Here is a 17,242-nt window from a genome sequence, read left to right as displayed (position 1 = left end):
ACAAATGATATTGCTGCAGTTGTTTGGAATCGCTACATTCCAGAAAGCAATTCACGGGATTATAAGCAACTAAAGGAGCTTAGCAATATTTCAGTCACTGTTCTGAAACTTTCAAACTGAAAGTAACGGTTTTGTGCTTACGACAATATTGGGCGCTAATACCAATTCTTCGCTCAGCATTGATAAGGGTGTCAATTAGTGTGTGGAGCTACTTTCTAAAGGAGCGCCACGACCACGACAGCTTATTTTCATTTATACGCAATCATCCAAGTTTGTTTTTGAATAACTTTTTTACTTAATAAAAAGCAAAGCGCATTCAATAAAGCTGGTGACACTAGACTAATAACTCTATTCGGTACGTTTGATTGTCAAAGTAAAGTATTGAGAAACTAGAAAAGAATTAATCAATTCGCCTTGTTTCATTTCGAGCTGACAGCCACATGGACACGGCGAAAGAAAAAAAACAACTCAGCTGATTTGCCAACACCACCTGTAATAGATTCGCCTTGATAAAAAGCAAAAAAAAATATTTTGAGTGATGGAAATTTTTATTTTTATCTACGCGCTCCATTGCTTGTCCATTTGCATAAATTATAAATATTTATATAGGGTGATTAATTTTGCGCCACCTCGTATAAGCCACCACTGAAAGGCTCAATTTTTGTTTGTTTGAAATAATGCAATTTTTTTTTTAATTTTACTGCGAAAATAAGTCTTTTTGCTGACAAGATTTTGTCTTTAGGAATCTATATTTTAAATACCTGCATTTGCTAATATGAAAACAAAATTCTTAATAATTCGTATCGGCTATTCCCAAAGCATAGAAGCGGAACACAAATCTTCATTTTCAGTAAAAAAACTGTTTAGCAACTGAACAAAGTTGCCAGAATAATGAGAGATGCACATTTTTTTCTATTGACACTTGCGCTACTGTACATTCGTTTTTTTTTTTTTTTTGTTATTTATAAAATTCACAGCACTAATTTCAATTATTTTGTCTTGCAGATCAATAATAAATTTTTAAAGAAAGATATCACAAATCGCACATAAATCGTCATAAACGGAAAAAATGAAATCAAAGCGAAGTACTGTTGCGTTGGAAAATGTGAAAAATTAGCCAGAAAAAAAGCTAAAAACAACTGGAGCTAAATAAAAAAATGCATATACGCAAAAAAGGCGTGCAAAGTGAAAATTAAGCAAAAATTTACAAGAAATTTCAATGAAAAGAAACCCAAACCAAATTTTGAATGTTTCAACTTAACTGTGAAAAACTATTTCGACAAACCTTTGTGCTACAAATCATATAAATTACGTGAATGCTTGCAAAAATTGCGAAATTTCCGATAACCAATAATAATACAAAACAAAAAAAAAATCAAAACAATTTCAAACAAAAAATTGTGCATAAAATTGTTGAAAAAATTGTTCTGAGAAAAAGCGAAGAAAACAAATCTCAAAAATTTTTGCACTGCTGAGCAAGCAAAACAATCAGCAATCAAGCATTTCGCTAGCAAAAGGACTGACAAATAAGAGACAAGAAAATTATTAAACAAATAAAAAACAAATTAAACTTCTAGAAGCCCGGATTTGACGTCTACAACGCAGACTTTACTGATTCAGAATTGTGATTGGTTGAAAATATTTTACGTTGGAAGCAAAAAAAGTTACAATTCTCTGCTTTTTCATATTTCTGTAAATTCTGCTGTGAAAAAAAAAACGAACTACAGCCCAAGAAACAGTTGTTGCAATACACATTTTAGGGCATTAAAGACCAACAAAAAATATAATAAAAAATTTCGACGCAATAAAATTACAAAAGCTAGATTTTGTTGGTGAGGCACGAAAAAAAAAATACCGATTTGTGCAAAAATAACTGTGCAACAAAACAAAAAAAAAAAAAAGAAATCCAAACAATAATGTAAAAGTGCGGCATATGAGAATTCATTTTTTCACTTATTTACAAAAAACAAAAAACAAAATAGACTGCAATTTTGACACGTCGAAAACACGGCAAAAAATTATAAAACATTCTTCTTTATTTGCGAAAAGCAAAATCCAAAAAAAAAGTATTTTTTGAACTGTTACGCGTTGTCTGCTCGTGAGCTGAGGAAAGTCGTAATAAGCAGCAAATAAATTACAAAACAAAGAAGTTATAAAATAATCGCACAGCGCACAATTATTTGTTTAATTTGTTGTTGGTATTTGAGTTGTCAAGCGGCAAGTGCATTGTCCAGTTACTACCAAATCTTATTTGTTCTTCTCCCTACACCCGGCATTCGCACGTTTTATTTTGTTTTGTCCAAATTTCCAACTTCCAACTAATAAAAAATAGTGAAAAAACTTTATTGCAAAATAAAAACAAAAAAACAATTGCTAATTAGAATAAACGCTCATCAAATTTGTCACTTAAATTTTTTTTGCACAACAAAAACGCTATCAAATTCACAAGACTTACTGCATATTAAAGCATAACTGGTTTGTTGTGTGCGTGTGCGTGTGTGTATGTGTGGCGCGTGTGGCAAATCTACGTTCCAATCAATTTCACAAATGGATTACACCTTTGATTCGCAATCTGGACGGTATACAGTAGCGATTGCAGCCACCAGCAGCCCCAGTAGCAGCAGCAGCACCACCAGCAGCATTCATATAATAACGCCAACAACTACAAAAACAGCAGCAGTGAATTCGATTGCAATAATAAACTCAGCTGGCACTACGTACGCCATAAAAAACTTCACTCTGACAGGAAGCGAGCAGATAGTGAATTGTTTTTAAATTTTTACTTTATGTGGTAAGTAGATAGAGAATTTTTTTTAAATATATTATAATTTTATACGCAGAATGAAACTTTATATGCAATTTTTGTTTATTTGTTATACACATTTTTTTTTTTGGTCGACCCTAATTCTTTGGCAGCTGGTGGCCTTAATTTTAATTATTTTTGTTCTGGTAATAAATATTGTAAATTTAATATTTTTTTATAGAGGCTGGTTCAGTTTCAAGGGCCGGTGTTGATTTTAAATGAACTAAAATTTTTTTAAGAAATTATTGTCATTTCTGTTTATTATGATAATATTGGTATGGCTCAATTACTTATGGAACAAAATATCGGCCAATTGGCCGCCGCGACCTCGGCGGCACACCTCCATCCGAAGGTCCAAATTTTCGATGACGCAGAGGCACAATTGAGGTTCCATGCCGTTAATGTGCCGAATTATCTCATCCTTTAGCTCTTGAATTGTTGCTGGCTTATCGACGTACACCTTTTCTTTCAAATAACCCCAAAGAAAGAAGTCCAACGGTGTCAAATCACATGATCTTGGCGGCCAATTAACATCGCCGCGATGTGAGATTATTCGGCCATCAAATTTTTCACGCAAAAGAGCCATTGTTTCGTTAGCTGTGTGACAAGTGGTACCGTCCTGTTGAAACCACATATCGTCCACATCCATATCTTCCAAATCGGATCATAAAAAGTTCGTTATCATCTCACAGTACATAACTGCCTGACCGGCCTCATTTTCGAAAAAATACGGCCCAATGATGCCGCCGGCCCATAAACCGCACCAAACAGTCACTCTTGGTGGATGCATTGGTTTTTCGGCAATCACTCTTGGATTATCATTCGCCCAAATGCGGCAATTCTGCTTAGTGACGAATCCACTGCGGTGAAAATGTGCCTCATCACTGAAGATGATTTTCTTCACGAAGTGCGCGATATGCATTTTAATTTGAACGCCCGTTTTCATAATAAGCTTGAATAACTTTAAGGCATTGCTGGATTGTGTATCTTGCCATGGTTCAAATTGAGTTAGTCTGAAATTGAAAAATGACAAATGAAATGCAGAAAAAAGCTTGACGTTTAGGTGTGGTTCACATTTAATATCGGCCCTTGAAATTTAACCACCCTTTATAAATAAAACAGCTATTTTTTCAATTATTTCTAATGAGGGTTGAGCACACCCGCTTACACATTAGTCCCGGCAATGTGCTGTAGTTAGTATGTAATAGGGATGTCAGCCCCGGCATGCCGTAATCCCGAAGAGGAGACCTTGCTCCGGCCTCTGCGTTGGAAAGATCAGATGAAGAGAAGGACTTGGCTTCACTTGGTGTGTCCAAATGGCGCGAGCAAACACGAAACGGTTAGAAACGACTGGCGCGCTTTGTGAAACTCACCCAAAATCGTTTAAGCGGTTAAAGCGCCAATCAAGAAGAATATGAGGCTAGCGCTAAGGATTATAAAATGCCGCTGAGGTATATTCACTCTTTGAACAAATCGACCTAGAAGGCGGATCAGAGCAACTAGCATAGAGACGTTTTTTCTTGGCCGTTTAAGCAGAGCTTTTAAGCGTCTGACATCCCCTTCTGGCTAGCGTTACAATGCCACTTGTACCACACAGTTTGTAGGTTGAGAGATCTAACAGAGGCGATAAATAATTTTTTATGTCTTTGCGAATCCAAAAATCGGAACTGTTCCGACTTACAGATGCTAACATGAAGTAGAAGCTTGCCACTATATAATTTATATATGGGTTGTCCCATTAGTCCAAGCACTTCGTCAGGAAGACCATTGTACTACACCCGGATAGATTACAATGGAAAGAATAGTGAGACAGGATAGATGCAGTATGGATGGTAAGTCGAAAAAATTGAGGTGAAGTCACTCTTCCGTAAATCTTTTGGATTCATTGATGCATCTGAAGATATCCGGAAGAGGAAGAGTATGAAATGTATCCATACTCAGTTCAACGTCACTCAACAGCCAAAGTTTGATACTAGAAAAACGCCGGATAGACACAGAGAAAATGACCTACAATGTCCTCATTCTCAAGATAGGATAGGCCTATTTGGTCGCCAATGATTCCTATGGTAGCCTTATGCTGCCCACAGACATTGTGCGCTGTGATTACACCCGCCAGTACTCTCAGGTCCTACCTACTAAGTTTTAGGAGAAAGGTCGCTAATTTAGTTTTTATTTCTTTCACAAAGCACTTGACTACTCTGCAGGAGCCCAACTCAGGCCAATGTCTTTTACGGGTAGACCTCTTGTAGTCGCCAAACCGAGACATATGAACATAACATTTTTTGTAGTTTTTTAGTGTTTCAGGCAAAGTAGAACAACATGGACTAAAAGTCTGTTGGGAACCAAAAATTCAATAAAATTTAACTAAGGAAAAGCTGTATTATGAGGGAGGTCGAGGTCACTAAAGTCTCCTAATCACCGGCCATCTGGCGGTCGTTCCTCGACAGGCAGTGGCAAATATCCGAGTGCATTCCTCGCACGAAAAGGCTCTGCATAAAAAAACCATCTGGCTACTACTATTCAATATAAGGTTCAAGTACGTAAGTCCTTCATCTCTCAGAAGCGGGTTTTGAATGTTGTTTCCACATTAGAACGATTCGCTGCTTCTCTTTCGGGGTTCCTTTCTGCTCGTCAATCATATTTGCGATATGTACCAATCTTTCTGTATACTCATAAATTAATTCCGGTTACACATAAAAACGCTTGCTGTAATGCGCAACACAATCTGTAAGGTAGAAAAAAGTAAAAAACTAACACTTTATTTATTGAAAGAATTTAACAATCTCACTGAAGTGGCAATAAATATAATATAAAGCAAGCGTGGAGCAGATGAAGAATTGATCCTAACAAGAACGTGAACGGTCTACCATAAATATTCAACAAAATGCAAGATTCAATATAATGAAACAACAAAAACACCCCAAGCAATAGCAATAATTGTAGCTACAACAATGCTTAATAACAACAATTATGCAAGGGAAAAAAAAAAAAAAAAAAAAAAAGTCAAATAGACAAAAAAGTCAACTTTAAAAGCAACAATTGGCATTGCGGGATAATTGTGGCAAGTTGAGGTTGGTCCGGTGCAAGTGTTGGCCATTATACTTACTTATAAATACACACAGTGAAAAAGTTGCTAAGAATAAATAGAGTTGTAGTTGGGCTGCGGAAAGCAGTGCTGGTGCAGTGGTGGAGTGCAGGCGGTGTGCAGTGGCGGGCTAATTTTTGCCGATTTTTCTTTTACGTTTTGTTCTTTTAATTATGCACGAGAATGTGTGTTTGTATTTAATATACTCGTATATAAAGAGACTCAAAAATATTATAACTATATAAAAATTATAAGTAGACACACACATTCACACACTACGTATGTGCGTGTGTGTGTGTGTGTGTGCTTACGTGCGAGCGAGTGCAACACGTCATAAAGTAACGCCAACACTGCCAACTCCCAATCGCTAGCCGCCACCAGCAGCACCAGCAGCAGCAGCAGCAATCACAAACTGCCACGACCGACTGACGACTGCCGGCACAGCAGCAACCAAACCAGCAACAACAACACTTACCAGCTATACTGCTATAACTAACTGCTATGCATTTGAAGTCACAACAAACGCCCACAGCGTTCGCATTAATACACCACTGTGCATTCGCATATAAATTTTATTTGAATGGATTTTTTGTAGGTTTTTTTTCGAATTAAATTTCTTACTTATATTTTTAATGGCTAATTTTATTAAAATATGAGTGGATGAAAAATAGTAAAAACAAAAACAAAAACAAAAAAAAAAAAGAATTAGTTAGCAACACTTGCATGCGCTTTAGAAATGATTTTTAAGGACTGACTTTGCTACGTACTTATGTATGGATGATGCATGTGTGTGTGTGTGTGTGTGTACTCATAAGTCTCTCTGTATATGTCCATGCGTGCGTGTGTGGGAATGCTTGCGTTGCTTTAATTGCCAGCGATTTGCGTGTTTATTTAATTTGTAAAACTTAATAAGACAAAAAAGTCAAAATCTGTATTTGCATTAGAGTTTTTAAGTCATTTGAGATAAGATTTTGATTAATAAATTAATTTAAAATTAATTGCTTAGTTGCGCCCTGTAGATGGATTTGAGCAGAAGTTTCGCTTTCGATTGAAGTACTGTAGTAGTTTACATATATAGGGTGGGTCATGTAAAATTTGCTTGTTGAATCGGCTATAAAAAAATACTAATCAATATTTTTTCAAACTTTTTTTTTATTTTGAAGATTGAACAATGTCATTTATAAATGAAAAATAATATCGTTCAAATGACTGCCACGACTAACTTTACAGTAGGCCATTCGATCAACCCAATTTTTAAGCACATTTTCGATTGTTTGGGCTCCAATTTCATGAATGGCAACTTCGATTTCGTGTTTTAAAGCATCAATCGTCTCTGGATGGTTCGCATAGCATTTGTCCTTAACGGCTCCCCACAAAAAATAATCCAACGGGCTTAAATCACAGCTCCGAGGCGGCCACTTGATTTGGTTTTCAAAAACAGTAGCCAAAAGTTCGAGTGTAACTTTGGCAGTGTGACAAGTTGCACCGTCCTGTTGAATCCAAATGTCGTCCATGTCATCCTCTTCAATTTTTGGAAACAAAACAAATTTATTTATTGAAATATATTTAATATTCGAAACTGGTTTTGCACCGATTGTTTTACGTTTATTTTGTATTTAAATAGCTTGCTATTTTTCTATAGTAATTCGTGCATTAGTTTATTATGGAGCAGTTAAGTTATAAAAACTAGTTGTGGACTAGTCCATTATGTACCACATACTTGTAACCCAGCTGAACTTAGAATTTTCTGTTCTTCTATCAAAAAAAAAACAAAAAAAGTTGTACACTAGTTCATTATGGTCTAGTTCACGACTAGTTACACAACTACCAACAAATAAAATTGCTGCTTTTAGCATTTGTTGCAAACGAGCTATTTTAAGTTATTGTAATCAAAATTATTTGCGAACTAGTTTCTCACGAACCAGTTCTACACTAGTTCATTATGGTCTAGTTCACGATTAGTTACACAACTATTAACAAATAAAATGGCTGCTTTTAGCATTTCTTTCAAACGAGCTATTTTAAATTGTTATAATTAGAATTATTTGCGGAGTAGTTTCTCACGCACCAGTTCGCGGCTAGTAGCATATAAATGGGGTTTAGATTTTATATTTATTATATTAGCATTTGTTTTAAATTTATGTATTTGTTTGAATAATAAATTTTGTAGTTTAAAAATTAGTAGACTGGGAAAACTGACTAATTGCTAATCAGGTTAGCGATGCGATGCACATACGATTGAGAGAGGAGGAGAGTTTAAGTCGCCGAGCTACTACGCACAGCGTTAATTATTTTTTTTATAGTGTGTTTATAGCTCTTTACTGATCAACATATCGCTGAGGAAATCTGATAGTATTCTAAGTTCACTGTCAGCGAGGACGCGTCCAACTTTAGGTGTGCTGATGCGTAGAGAAGCAATGTCTGCACGTCTTTTAAGGAATACGCACTGACACATGAGCAGCTGCCCGCTGCTACCTGTGCTTTTCTACACTACTTATCTATTATTTTTAGTACTTATTATATAATACAACATAAGGTAGATTCAATGTCGCTGCGACCACAACCGAATTTTGGTGTTGAAAGTCAGTCAAACATTGAGTTATTTTACTACGTCTACTTCTTTGATTATGGTTTTTTACAAAATTTTCAATTTTGCTGTATTGCTTATATGGCATAGTTTCCTCTGCACCTCATAGTGCCGATCACGGTTCGCTCTCGCTACATTCGCGTTCAGATAAAGGGGTGTCAAGTGATCTTTCCTACGCAAAGGCGACCTCTTGCTCTGCCCCCACCAGCAGGTACCGCATCAAATACTTTCAGAGCTACAGTGTTTCTATCCATTCGGAAGACAGGCTAGTTTCTGTGGCGCCGCTGAATCTCTATTCGCTGCACAATGCCTAAGTCGCCATAAAGCTCATACACCTCATGGCTCCATCGGCTGCGATATTCACCGTCGTCCAAAATTCTTTCGCAGAATCTTTCTCTCGTACACTTCGAGATATATTCTTGTAATATGTGGGACCAGATCGTATTATATGAGCATAATAACATTTATTTATAATAACTGTGTTGTGGAGTAGCCTTAAGAGGTCTTGAAATTTCCCAATATTTTATGTAAATAGGGCAACAACAATCAGCTTTAGTTTTGAATCTGCTCTCACATATAACCAGAGTGGCGGAGTTTGCACGCTGGTTACGCATTCTACTACTAATGAAGAAATTCCGCATTTATAATAGGTAGGGTAATAGAAGTTGCTCCTTGTTAGACCATAGAAAAGACTTGCACCATATTTGATGACCGCTAGTGAATTTTATTGTTACAGACTAAAAAATTTATCGAGACAAGCGAATGAAGCCAATTTTGTTTGCAGCTGACATTGCGACTAACATCTGGAGCGTTCAAAGATCTTGAAGCCCTTAATCCTATATCACCTCCCTATGCTCCAATACTCAAGGCACTCTCAGACTCACTAATATAAGCTAAGAGGTCCTTGGTTGACGTATTTTTCGCAGTCATAGGACCAGTTAGACTCTCCTTAAAAAATATGAATATATTCACGATATGTCGGGTATTCACTTAAAATGTGTTGATAAGCCTCATCGTTTTCCAGATTACTATACAAGGCGACGCAAAATTAATCACCCTAATGGAAAATTTTATAATTTTTGCAAATGCCAATCATATTTGACTCAACTAAATTAGACAGCTGCATTACACGAACAGACAAGCAAGACAGAGCGCGTAAATGTTAAAATAAAAATATCGATCTCCCGAAATAATTCTTTTTTATCAGTAGTCAGTCTATGTGGTCTAAGCTATCTCGACATATAAACTGAGTTAATATTTATATAAAGGGTTTTCCAATAAGAGGTGTTATTTTGATATTCAAAGAAAAATGCTATTTTTTATAATAATATAAATGATCGGATGTTTATTTCATTTTAAAGAGGAAGGTATGCCGTTAATAGTGGAAAATAACATCAGGCAAATGACCCCCATGACCACGCTTACAGGACAATATCCTTTTCATGAAATTTTCCAAAACTGAGTTGCAAAGTGGCTGCCCTATTTCCTTGATGGTCTAACGAATTCCATCTTTGAGGTCTTCAATCGACCCTGGGCTGTTGGTGTGTTGGCGTATACCTTCTCTTTCACGTGGCCCCGTGATCGTGGCAATTGTGATCACCTCTTCGAGAGATAACACAGTCTGGAAACTTTTCCCGTAAAAGATCAATGGTTTCGTTGCTTGTGTGGCACGTAGCGCCGTCTTGTTGAAAATAAATGTTGTCCAGATCAATATCATCCAATTCCGACCATAAAAAATCGTTAATCATCTTTCGATTTACTTTGATGTAATATTTCTAATTCTAATTAATTTCGTACTGCTTTCGAGGCACCTAGAGCAAATAGTCGCCCATACTGTCGGAATATGAGGAAATGCATTTTTTGCTTACTAAAATACAAGGAAAAACTAAAATAAAAATTTATTTAAATTTTAATTTTTAACTAAAATAAAATTTCATTAAATACAAGGAAAACTAAAATAAAATATTATGCAAATTTAAATTTTTAACTAAAATAAAATTTCATTAAATTCAAGGAAAAACTAAAATAAAATTTTATTCAAATTAAAATTTTTAACTAAAATAAAATTTCTTTAAATACAAGAAAAAACTAAAATAAAATTTTGTTTAAATTTTAATTTTTCACTAAACTAAAATTACATTAAATACAAGAAATAACTAAAATAAAATTTTATTCAAATTAAAATTTTTAACTAAAATAAAATTTCATTAAATACAATGAAAACCTAAAATAAAATTTTATTTAAATTGAAATTTTTAACTAAAATAAAATTTCATTAAATGCAAAGAAAAACTAAAAATAAAATTTTATTCAAATTTAAATTTTTAACTAAAATAAAATTACAAGAAAAAACTAAAATAAAATAAATTTTTAACTAAAATAAAATTTTATTAAATACAAGAATCAACTAAAATAAAATGTTACTCAAATTTATTTTTTTAACTAAAATAAAATTTCATTAAATACAAGGAAAACTAAAATAAAATATTATGCAAATTTAAATTTTTAACTAAAATAAAATTTCATTAAATTCAAGGAAAAACTAAAATAAAATTTTATTCAAATTAAAATTTTTAACTAAAATAAAATTTCTTTAAATACAAGGAAAAACTAAAATAAAATTTTGTATAAATTTTAATTTTTCACTAAACTAAAATTACATTAAATACAAGAAATAACTAAAATAAAATTTTATTCAAATTTAAATTTTTAACTAAAATAAAATTTCATTAAATACAATGAAAACCTAAAATAAAATTTTATTTAAATTGAAATTTTTAACTAAAAGAAAATTTCATGAAATACAAGGAAAAACTAAAATAAAATATATGCAAACATACACTAAAAAAATCTTCCAAATACACTGATGTAAAAAATTTAAATAAATATATTGCATTTATTTAAGATAGTTTATTTAAAAATTTTTCAATGCAAGCTGCATTCCTTCTTTGCGCCTCTTAAATCGCAATTCTCAGAGTCACTAAATTTCGTAACTTTTTTACGCACCAACCCAAAGAAGAAAAATATAGCCAACAATCATTGCACTTCAATGCAGTCGAAAATTTGTGCAGGTACAGTCTCGTCACGAAACGCATGACAGTTAAAAATCGAACTGCTATACAGCTGAAACGCCTTTATGTATGCTATGCGAAAAGTTTTAATGCTTTACTAGTTTTTATTGTTTACGTCGCCATCCTCAGTGAATTTTCTATCTCAATTTTATTTTTATACAAACAATTTTTTTATATTTTCACATATCTACATACGAGTATATTGCATGTGCGTATATATGTAAATGCATATATGTATGCAACTGTATTCTTCATTATCCTTTTTAATTTCGGTTGCTGTTACTGCAGTCGCTTCTACGCCACTTCTTCTCCTTTTTTCTGCGCCGTTTGCCGATGTTACTTTCGAAAAATAAAAGTTGCGCCTTCATCTTCATCTATTTTTCTCTGGGGCAGAGTGCGTGCGTTCAAAATAAGAGAAAGGCCTGCCTGTTTTTCGTTTCGAACGCAGACACAAAAAGTGTTTGGCAGACACAATAAGAAGACATGTGCCAACAGCAACAAAACATGCACGCCTACATATGTACATATTCAAGTATACACACGCACGCCCAAACGCATATATGTATGTATGTGTGTGTGTAATAAAAGTTAAGCGAAAATATTTTCGCATTTATAGAAATTGCCAAATATTTTGTATTCTCACATTTTTATATGCACACGAATTTACATACGCCTATGTAAGTGTACGTATGCGTGCATGTGTGTGTGTGTTATTTTGCTTGCATTCGCGTTAGGGTATCATATGTCTATTTTTGCCAGACTGGCAGTGCTCGTGTGTGTATATGTATGTATGTATGCGTATGCAAGCTTTTCTCCCGCGTGCTTCCTTCTCCTACTCTCTTTCCCTTTCTTTCCCTGCGTGTGTGTGTGTGTGAATATGCGTGGAAGTGCAACAGGAGCATTAAGAAAGTTATAGAATTTGAATCGGACATTTTCATCTGCCTAGTCAGGGAGCGTAAATGGGAAGATGAGGTGGCGTTCGTGGCTGTCAAAATCACAGAAAATAAATTTTAGAGAAAGAGAGCGTGCATATAAATAGGTTTTTTCTAAATTAATTTTCTTTTTCTTAGTTGGCCCAACAACTGTTCGTCGATTTGGGTGTATATTAAAAAACTTTCGCATTTGGCTCGTTCCTCTGCAACGCCAGTTATTTATAACGAGCTCAGATAGGTACTACTATAAGTGCTTCTATTAGGCTCAAGAACGCTGTTCACCTGTGAGGACTGAGTACATCAAAGCATCATCAGCCACACATTTGGCAGCTGGTGTTTTTTAAGTGTTAAAAATATCTCTCTTCATTGTTCCATCAACTCATTGTTCAAACAACTCATTGTTCCATCGCCTACGATATTCGCCGTCACCAACGTGCAAAGGTCCAAAAATCTTCCGCAGAATCTTTCTCTCAAACACTCCAAGCGCCGCTTCATCGGATGTTGTCATCGTCCACGCTTCTGCGCCATATGTTAGGACGGGTATGATGAGAGTCTTAAAGAGTGTTAGTTTTGTTCGTCGAGAGAGGATTTTACTACTGAATTGTATACTTAGTCTAAGGTAGTCTGCCAAGCCAGACCATATTGTCTTTTGTGGGGAGGCAAAAAAATCGCTCATTGCTCTGTGAAAATCGTATTCTAGGGATCAAAATAAGAAACTTTGCCGAAGGAACCATACCTCTAAAACGAATTCTGATGTGCCCCAATTTAAAAATATAATATCACCATTTTTGGCCTTTACATGAAAAAATCAGCTAAATGGCTATGTTTTTTCTTTATTTTTATTTATTTATAATAATATTTATTATTTATTTATAATAATATCTATTTTTTCTCTTAAGAAATTTATTTAGTCAGAACATATGTAAATGAAAAAAATAATTTAAGTGAGTTATAAAAAAGAAACTAAAAAGTTCGATCCAAATCGGGGGACATCAGAATTCGTTTTAGAGGTATGGTTCCTTCGGCAAAGTTTCTTATTTTGATCCCTAGAATATGATTTTCACAGAGCAATGGGCGATTTTTTTGCCTCCCCACAAATCGAGCCGGCCTAATAGACATATAACGGACTAGTGATTTTGGCAGAGTTCAAGAAGGCGCACCAGCCACTTTCTCTTTATGCTAACCGAGCCATCTTCTTATATCAGAAAGTAGTTCTCGAAGTCACTGGATCTTTATAGCCTGCAGTATAACCATGTCGCTATAAAGCTCTTGTAACTCATCGTTACATCGCTTGCTATATTCGCGTTTGCCAATTTTTCGCAAAATCTATTTTTCAAACACTACAAGACTGCGTACCATTCATTTTGACGAACATGTCGGGCGAGGGCTTTACGGCAAGGCTTATAAATAAACTCCTGTCTCTAAAACTTTTCTTTATAAGAAACTCAGCTTGAGAGTCCGTTATGTGCAGTCTGTCTAATGGCAGCGTGACCGGCAAAATTAAAACTTAGAGTTCGTTATAAAAAAATTTAAGTGCTGCGAAAAAGGCGTATCCTTTATGCAATACGCGTTGTGCATTTTTTTGGTACTAACCTTTGGAAAAATTAAGACACACAAATATTTTAATACCCGATAAAGGCGATTTTTGCTACAGTTAAAATGTGTGTGTCCAACTGGAAGTCTATTTTAGCATACAACAGATGCATATAGAGGTGAGGCGTCACAAACTGTTACCATTGAAGTGTTGCTCCATAGATTCCTGGTTTTAGATGAGAGACGCCAGCTTAGGCCAAAACTTCTCTTACATTATGGAGAATTCGTCGTCCAGTTTTTGGCGATTGGTGTCGTAGTTAAGAATGCGATCTCTATTTTGAGATTTTTTCTCGTGAACTCATTTTAAGAAATGTTCCGAAGAAAAAAGTGCACGAATTCGAAATTGAACGATCCACAACGAGGTAAAGATGGTTTGAGCTTTTGAGCTTTTCCCAGAATACTAAGTCATACCAGTTATAATGAGAACCATCTTCCTCTTAATCGGCGCGGATGGATGTTCGCGATTACATACAAACGTCATTGTGATCTTAGTCGTACGGTTGTCAGGTCATATTATTAATGATGTCATTATATATTTTTGTCTGTTTCTCGCTGCCGCTGTTAGTTCGCCGATTGTTTTGAGACCTGTCCACTCTTAGATGTTGATTAGCCAAGTAATTTTCTTCCTACCAATTCCTCTTTGTCCTTCAATTTTTCCTTGCATCAGCCGTTTTAAAATATCATACTTGTCAGCTCTTGTTATGTGTCCGAAATAAGCGACTTTTCTCCTTTTTATGTCCGTAAGCATGTTCCTAGAGGTTTGCATTCTATGTATTTAGCACTACTTCATTTGATATTTTGTCATTCCAGCTTACTCTCAACATTTTTCTATAGCACCACATTTCGAAAGATTCTAGGCGGTGTATGCTTACGGTTTTCAATGTCTAGGCCTCGTATCCATATAAGAGTGTTGATCATACATAACATGTAAAAAATCTTGTCTTTAACCCGATTGGTTCGGATTGGATTGTCCTAGCGTGTCAGTATCTTTTTGATCTTCATGAAGGCCGCTCTGGCCATTTCTATTCTGCCTCTTATCTTCCGATCATGGTCCCATTGGTCATTCAGCCTGGGTGTATGGCCAAGGAATGGTTGAATGACCAAGGAATCATAATTAATCGTAATTTTTATGCGCTGTTTCAACACTCCCTGCCTATTTCAACACTTTGTTAATTAATTCTTTCTTCAAAAAGCGTAAATAATATCCTGTTTTTTAAGAGATGGGCGCATAAAAAAGGTGTTACGTTAAAGAAAATTAAGTGACAGTTTTTTGGATAAGCTTTAATTTCAAGTTCTTTGGCTAGGGTTGCCATATAACTACTGTTTCTGGTGCTCTTCAATTTGAAAATAACCTTTTGGAAGGAGTTGCCGTATAATTCTCTTTTATGAATTTCGTTAAAGCTTTTCCCACTTATAATCTGTGGTTGCGAGAACTCCAACGAAAATTTTTCAACATAAAAAGGAGGGTCACATTAACGAAAATTAAACGACAGTTTTTCTTAGAAACCTTAATATCGGGTTTCTTGTATAGGCTTGCCGCATAACTATTTTTTCTGTCGCTTTTTAACTCCAAAAATTGGGAGGAGGCTGCCGTATAATTTTTTTTTTTATATAGGCTTGCCGCATAACTATTTTTCTGTCGCTTTTCAACTCCAAAAATTGGGAGGAAGCTGCCGCATAATTTTTTTTTTGATAAAATTCGTCGAAGCTTTTCCCATTCATACTTTGATGTTCCGAAAAAATCGAAAAATCGGAAGAAAAGTTTTTCCAACATCAACAGTATCAAGTCTGCCACAAATTAGAATTTTTCGAGAAACTAAAAACCCGCAAAGCAACGAATATCATTTTTCGCCAAAATCAACTAAAAAAATTCAAATTTTTTAGCGGCTGAAAAAGCGTAACAGTAGAAATAATGTTCGGCTAAAAAATGGCATATACAAGTTAATACTTTTTACTTGTACTTGAGTGTGTCAGGCTACAATAAAGCTTTACAAACAACAATAACAACAACAATGCAGCATTGCATGCTCAACAAAAGGATTTAACGCCGCACAGTGGGAACTTTTCATGTAGACTGCGGCCATAAATCAATTTTTTTCACATCGTTCGATTTGCATCAAATTTTCAAAATTTATTAACAACTAATTAAGAATTGTTGTTTTAAAATTTTAGACCATAATCTTTATTATTTTTCTGTACACAGTATGTCAAAGTTAAGGTATGACAACATACTTGAAATATGGGAGTTCAAAGTGCTATATTTGAATGCTTGTTATTTACATATGAAACATCACAACCATTTTTCTTTATTAAAAATGACAAAAAAAAAATAAATTCCTAAAAAATGGAAAAAAGTTGCATGTAGCATATATACAGCCGAAAAAAATGAACATTTATCATTTTCAAAGGACTAGAAAATATATTGCACCGCTGAGCACCGAATTAAGACTTATATCAAATTAAAGCTTGAAAATTCAGCTAAAAGTTAAAGAAAACAAGACATAGCACAGCTTAGCACAGCGATTTATACACAACAAAAACCACAAACAACCATGCGCGAAATTCACACTGCGCGCTATGCATATGTTTACGTGCAATAGTCGGAGCGAGTCTTGTCGCCAAAGCGAGTGGTGGGAGAGTACACAGAAGTGAGTTCTTAATGAGTTGGCGGTGAATCGTCAATTGTCCGTTATGGATTAAAATATAAATATGCTTGCATTATTATCTTTGTGACAGTGACAGTTAATACAAGTTTAATATAAAGTGTTTAGAAATTTATTAAAGTTATGGATAAATCTAATATTCATTATAATGCGATTGTTGGTTGAACTATTGTTCGATAGGGATAAAGATATTGACGTTGTTGTTGGTGTCATATCAGCAAATTATAATTTGTCTGAGACAAATATAATTAACTTTCGCAAATTTTTAATAAAATATTTCTATCCAAAATTTAAATTAAAGCGGAACAAAAGTGCGCGCATTAAATCCAGGTTTTTAATTGATAATAAACAAAGGCTTTCACGGCTTTATACGATAAATAAAAACGTTTTGAATATTGAGCAGCCAAGTACTTCGCTTTCAGCCAAACGTGGAAGACCTTGTATTTCATTTGAAGAAAGTCATGAGAGAACTAAGAGGACTAAAATAAAACAAATTTGGGAAAATTAT

At 34.6% G+C, this 17,242-nt stretch overlaps 1 long non-coding RNA gene across 1 annotated transcript in view; it reads left to right on the top strand.

Moving 5' to 3' along the window:
* The window catches only part of LOC128857935 (uncharacterized), a 185,484-nt gene that overhangs the window by 27,498 nt on the left and 140,744 nt on the right, over positions 1–17,242 (top strand). The window contains exon 2 of the long non-coding RNA XR_008453966.1: positions 1,006–2,791. This is a non-coding gene — a long non-coding RNA (uncharacterized LOC128857935). The remainder of the gene's footprint in view (positions 1–1,005; positions 2,792–17,242) is intronic.

This window comes from Anastrepha ludens, chromosome 3 (genome assembly GCF_028408465.1).
Source record: "Anastrepha ludens isolate Willacy chromosome 3, idAnaLude1.1, whole genome shotgun sequence".
Taxonomy (NCBI): domain Eukaryota; kingdom Metazoa; phylum Arthropoda; class Insecta; order Diptera; family Tephritidae; genus Anastrepha; species Anastrepha ludens.
This window is presented reverse-complemented; position numbering and strand designations above follow the sequence as displayed.